Below are 6,000 nucleotides of genomic sequence, written 5' to 3'. Positions count from 1 at the left end.
AGTGGTGATCCTAACTGACCTAAGACAGTGAAGTTTTACTAGGATTAAATGTCAGGAATTATGAAAAACTGAGTTTAAATGTATTTGGCTAAGGTGTATGTAAACTTCCGACTTCAACTGTATGTGACCAGGCGAAATAACCTTTCCAAACCAAACCGCTACACACAGCCTACATCGTTGTCACCATATTAGCTCAGCCTACATCGTTGTCACCATATTAGCTAAAGTAACGTCATAGTCAGCATAGCTAATAGAACTAACACGTTAGTAAACCCACTACAATCATGCAGTAACGTTAGTGTACAGTCAGTAAGCAGTTACACCGGCGGGCTCCTGTGGCAATAAATGAGTAATACCAAAATCTTACCTTTACTTGGAAGAGTTCCAGTGTTGTGTTGGAAAGTCATAGCCAGCTAGCTAACATAGCATACCTCTGTTTGAGCAGGGTGTTTCAGTAGGCTAAACTAGCTGGCTGCATTTGCTAGCTACGTAAGTGAAACTGAAAGTGATTTATTTTTTTGGAAATCTCTCTCTATTCCTCACTTGGTTCTCCTTCATTTTGGAAGAAATTAGTTTGTTCAAAACTGTTCAACTATTGTCTTTCTCTAGCTTTGAGTCAACTACTCACCACATTGTATTCACTGCAGTGCTAGGTAGCTGTAGTTTATGCTTTTAGTACTAGATTAATTATCTGATCATTTGATTGGGTGGACAACATGTCAGTTCATGCTGCAAGTTCTCTGATAGGCTGGAGGACATCCTATGGAAGTTGTCATGATTACTGTGTAAGTCTATGGAATGGGGTGAGAACCATGAGCCTCCTAGGTTTTGTATTGAAGTCAATGTACCCAGAAGAGAACGGAAGCTAGCTGTCCTCTGGCTACACCATGGTGCTACCCTACAGAGTGCTGTTGATGCTACTGTAGACCTTATTTGCATAATAGTGTGTTTTAATCAGTTATTTGGTGACGTGATTATATTTAGTATATTTTTATCTAAAAAGGATAACTTCTAAATGTTTTATAATTTAAATTTTTATGAAATTCACTGTAGAGGATGGTCCTCCCCTTCCTCCACTGCCTGGTACACTCCGGAGACACACCATTACTGTCACTGTAGTGCACCTTATAGCTAGGAACATGTATTCCTACCGTTATAGTGGTCCTGCTAAACACGCAGTCAATCAGACAAATCATACAATCTAGGATAGGAAATCACTAAATATTTAAAGTTTGTTTATTTATTTTATTGCAGTTTTTAGAGGTGGGTGATCACGTGTCGAGGGTCTAGTTTCCTTTAAGCGCCCTGTCAACCACATGACGGAGCTATATGTAGCGTCAGAGTGGAAAAGAAACAGGTAAATTCAAAGTCCCTCACTTATTGTCTGCGCGAGTCGGTTCGGCATAATTCCGCATATAGCTAACTATTATTCTAGGGTTTTCATATCGTCGAAATCCGACTTGGAGGTCGACAGAGAGACCGCTTGGTTGGTTGTGTTGCAGAATATCAGACATTCAATTGGGTTTCTGGTCAGTATATCGTTTATTTATTTTCATTATTTTGGGCCTACGGGCCTACCTAGAGCCTCGGTGTCGTGTGTGTGTATATACGAGAACACATCGGTAGCGTTTCCAAATGTGTGCGTTGGTTATGCATAGTGCAATTTGTAATGTGATTTGTGCGTTAGTTACCACGTGAATGTGCGGCCTATACGTTTGTGGGCTCAGTAACATGCGGTACGATGGAACATGTTGACCAGTTAGGCTAACGGTGATGATTTGAGTGGTTGAGAACAACAATTTAGTCAGCTAGCTGCAGTGCTGGCTGTTAGTAAGTCTTATCTTCGCCATGAGGTTGAGAACGGAATCTCATCGACAAAGCTAGCTGGATGTCTCCTAAAAATGACCTACCATCTTAGCTAGCTAAATGTTAGTAAATAATGTTTACTTAACAAATTATATTTATTGAAAGATCTGACGTTGGCTAGCTAGTGAAATCATATTCATGGAGTTTATGTAACGTTAGCTAGCATAGTGAAGCCAAAGACACTAATAGTTAGCTAGCTCGCTAACGTCAGCTAAATTAAAATGTTGAGAATGTCAAATCGAGTTGTATCGTTTGTGTGTGTTGTCGTTCGCTAGTAGACACCATTCAAATCTATGCTAAGTTAGCTAGCAAGGTACCTAGTAGTTATCTTGTTAGTTAGCTAGAATCCCAGCAAATGTGTGACAAACGTAATTTGCCTGATCTCAATTAGCTAGCGAACGTTAGCGAACTCCCATTTCATCAGACCATTATTTGCATATACTAAAGCTAGGTATTATTTAACGTTACCCAAGTAAAGTTAACTAGTTAGCAACCTAGCTAGGTAGATGCCGTTAATTGGTCAATTAGCTAACTTGGCTACAACCAAATTGTTTAAAATGAGTTAATGTTAGCTAGTTAACCATCTCTTTGGATGGGTCGTTACCACAGCCACAAAGTCATAAACCCCGTGAATTTCACTGATGAAAATTAGGGCTGGGAATTGCCAGGGACCTCATGATACATTATCACGATACTTAGGTGCCGATACGATATGTATTACTTTTCTCACGATTCTATACTGAACAAAAATATAAACGCAACATTCAACAATTTCAAAGATTTTACTGAGTTAGTTCATAGAAGGAAATCAGTCAATTGAAATAAATTCATTAGGCCCTAATTTATGGTTTTCACATGACTGGGCAGGGGCGCAGCCATGGGTGACCTGGGAAGGCATAGGCCCAGCCACTGGGGAGCCAGGCCCAGCCAATCAGAATGAGTTTTTCCCCACAAAAGGGCATTATACAGACATAAATACTCCTCATCACCCCACTCAGACTATCCCGCAGGTGAAGAAGCAGGATGTGGAGGTCCTGGGGTGGCGTGGTTACACGTGGTAGCACTTGTGTGGCTGGTTGGACATACTGCCAAAGTCTCTAAAATTACATTGTAGGCAGCTTATGGTAGAGAAATGAACATTCAATTTGCTGGCAAAAGCTCTGTTGGACATTCCTGCAGTCCACATGCCAATTGCACACTCCCTCAACTTGAGACATCTGTGGCGTTGTGTGACACAACTGCACATTTTAGAGAGGCCTTTTATTATCCCCAGCACAAGGTGCACCTGTGTAATGATCATGCCGTTTAATCAGTTTGTGGATATGCCACACCTGTCAGGTGGATGGATTATCTTGGCAAAGAAGAAATGCTCACTAAAAGAGTTGTAAACATTTGTGTACAACATTTGAGAGATACGCTTTTTGTGCATAGGAAACATTGGACCAACACTTTACATGTTGCATTTTATATTTTTGTTCAGTGTATATTTATGGCTGTTTGATGTCCTAAACATATTGCTCACCATATGCAGCAGAGGGACAAGAGAGCCATGAGAGTGGCGCAGTGGTCTAAGGCACTGCATCGCAGTGCTAACTGTGCCACTAGAGATCCTGGTTCGAATCCAGGCTCTGTCGCCGCCGGCCGCGACCGGGAGACTCATGGGCGGCGCACAATTGGCCCAGCGTCGTCCAGGGTAGGGGAGGGAATGGCCGGCAGGGATGTAGCTCAGTTGATAGAGCATGGCGTTTGCAACGCCAGGGTTGTGGGTTCGTTTCCCACGGGGGGCCAGTATAAAAAAATATGTATTCACTAACTGTAAGTCGCTCTGGATAAGAGCGTCTGCCAAATGACTAAAATGTAAATGTAAAATGAGAATGAGTTTTGATTTGTCATGAAAATAAAACTACGTCACAGCCACTGACAATGCACATGCCTGTAATCCTTACATCGTAGCACAGCAGGAGAGAGTGGTTTCATCACTATAGCACATTCAGAGATCGATTTTTATAGTCATTAATCCAAAATCATTCAAAGATTTTAAACAAAACACTTTCTGTTTGTCATAGATGGACAAGATTAATTGGAGATGAAAGTTGAGTTCCTAACGAGTTCAGGAAGCCAAGCTAGAGCTCTGTGTGAAGTTCACAGTGGTGGGGGCAGATGTTTTGATCGAGTTACATTTGAACGTAGTTACATTTAAAAGGTTAAATTAAGACCAAAAAGCAACAACAAAAAAATCTGAACTTTTTACAATTATAGCTAATTCTGACTTTGTGGCTGCCACCCTTTGGATGGGGTTTCTAGCTGCCACCTAAACATCTGTCAACTTCGACAATAAATGGTCGACATATCCAGGGCCTGGTTTCCCCATAGTGATGGATTTTAGGTTTATGAGTGTTTTAACAGTGCATCTTTCCTACAACGGCCGCAGATGTAATGTGTTTCCTAAAACACCACGCAGAGAGAATGGTCACTAAGTGCATCGTTGGAGCATGGCGATACTGATAGGATCGAAAGAAAGGGAGCGTTGCTCAGATCAGCTTTCTCCATTCAAATATTTTCTTTAACTTTATAATTATTTCATGATATTGACGACGGGTCAGCGCCTAGAGAGATTACCACCTACAGCTGCAAATATTGAGGCGGCTTATTCTAATGCTTACCCAATAAAAATGCACTAAATCACCAATTTGGCACATTGTGCATGTTAGGCTACACATCATTAAATATATTTTGACAAATTATAGATGGTAGCCTACATTTAGCAAATTGAATGTTAAATGTGTTTCAATGTGATTGAGAACACCTATCCTACTGTTTATTTTATTGCAGTCATCTTGGTTTTCGTTTGAAGCATTTTTATACGTCGCTTGTTTGTATCAATTACAAAGACAATGGCAACTTCGTATCTGTAGTCAACTTTTGTTCTGAAGTTATCGGCGGTCACAGAGAGACGACTCAACCATGTGTTTAGCGGACATCTGTGTCTTAAGTGACACGGGAGGGCAGAAAAGCATCTGACGATCCACTTAGCTGTTCTACGAGTGGTCTGAGGCAGGAGTTAGATTCAGTGTTTTCAAGTGCAACGTTAATAACGTTGGTTTTGGGAAAACGCTCAGATATTTAATGATGCTCCTACGAAGGTTTTAACGAGGAACTTAGCCTTAAGACATTTTTGGGAAACTAGGTCCAGGGCCTTTACTAAATTATTAGCTATGCATTATCCTAGTTCCCGGGTTAAATCCTGTGTTTTTTTTTGGATACTGATTAGCTAGCTAGCTAGCTAGCTAGTCTATTTGCTCCCCAACCATCGTGTAAAAGATGAGCATTAACAATTGCTATTGAAAATCAGAATTGTTATTTCAAGATTAGTACCAGGGCACATTAATTTATATGTTAATTAAGCCACTGATTCTCAAGAACTGCAATACTGCCATAAGCAGTCTTACCAAAGATTTTCATAAGTAACCCTGGTCTTACAAGTGTTTACGCTGCAGTCATTTAAGTGTGGCTCTGCGCCACAGAAAAATCATAGCCGCCACGCCAAAGAAATATAAAATATTTTGGTTAAGGCGCACTGAAGATGCTAGAACAGTCCACATTTACTTTTTCTCTACAAACAAAACGAGTTATGAACAGAAAAATCAGACAACCCCATAGTCAAATAGTTAATCTATTTACCTAATCTGCTTGTGTGTTCAGTGCGAGATAAATATTCCTCTCGAGGCGCATATGAGTGCCAAAGGGAGGGAAACCTGCATTCTGACAAGCAGTCAATGCACAACAATTCTTGCTAGCGCGGGGAAACGACAGTTTTAATGGCCTTTGTTAAAAAGAGGGCAATCCTAGTTTTATTTTCCTACTTTATTTATTTCTCAACTCCTAAATATGCGTAAACTGCACAATTTTAAAACCGGAGTTTTAAGCACCTTACCACTCTGCAAGTAGCTGTGAGTGCATAGGGGAGAGTGGGGCTAAATGCAACACGGGTAAATTGTAGGGTTACCCTACCTGAAAGGTGACTTAAATTGAGTGTGGAGTGACTTATTGTGATGAGACTAATTACATTTTTAGTGGCAACCAGGGAACGTTTTTTTTTGTTTTGTTTGTTTTTTTTGGGGGGGGTTGACATTA

At 40.6% G+C, this 6,000-nt stretch overlaps 1 protein-coding gene across 10 annotated transcripts in view; it reads left to right on the top strand.

Moving 5' to 3' along the window:
• Positions 1-1,127: 1,127 nt before the first annotated feature.
• ubap2l (ubiquitin associated protein 2-like) overlaps positions 1,128-6,000 on the top strand; it is an 84,156-nt gene continuing 79,283 nt past the window's right edge. For 6 of the 10 annotated variants that reach the window (XM_045226296.1, XM_045226291.1, XM_045226294.1 and 3 more), the window contains exon 1: positions 1,128-1,529. The gene's annotated coding sequence lies outside the window, so the exon portion shown is untranslated. The remainder of the gene's footprint in view (positions 1,530-6,000) is intronic. The other 4 variants (XM_045226295.1, XM_045226293.1, XM_045226292.1 and 1 more) reach the window with 2 other exon arrangements.

The sequence above is a fragment of the Coregonus clupeaformis genome, chromosome 17 (genome assembly GCF_020615455.1).
Source record: "Coregonus clupeaformis isolate EN_2021a chromosome 17, ASM2061545v1, whole genome shotgun sequence".
NCBI lineage: Eukaryota > Metazoa > Chordata > Actinopteri > Salmoniformes > Salmonidae > Coregonus > Coregonus clupeaformis.
The sequence above is the reverse complement of the archived record's forward strand: the minus strand, read 5'-3'. Positions and strand labels throughout refer to the sequence as shown.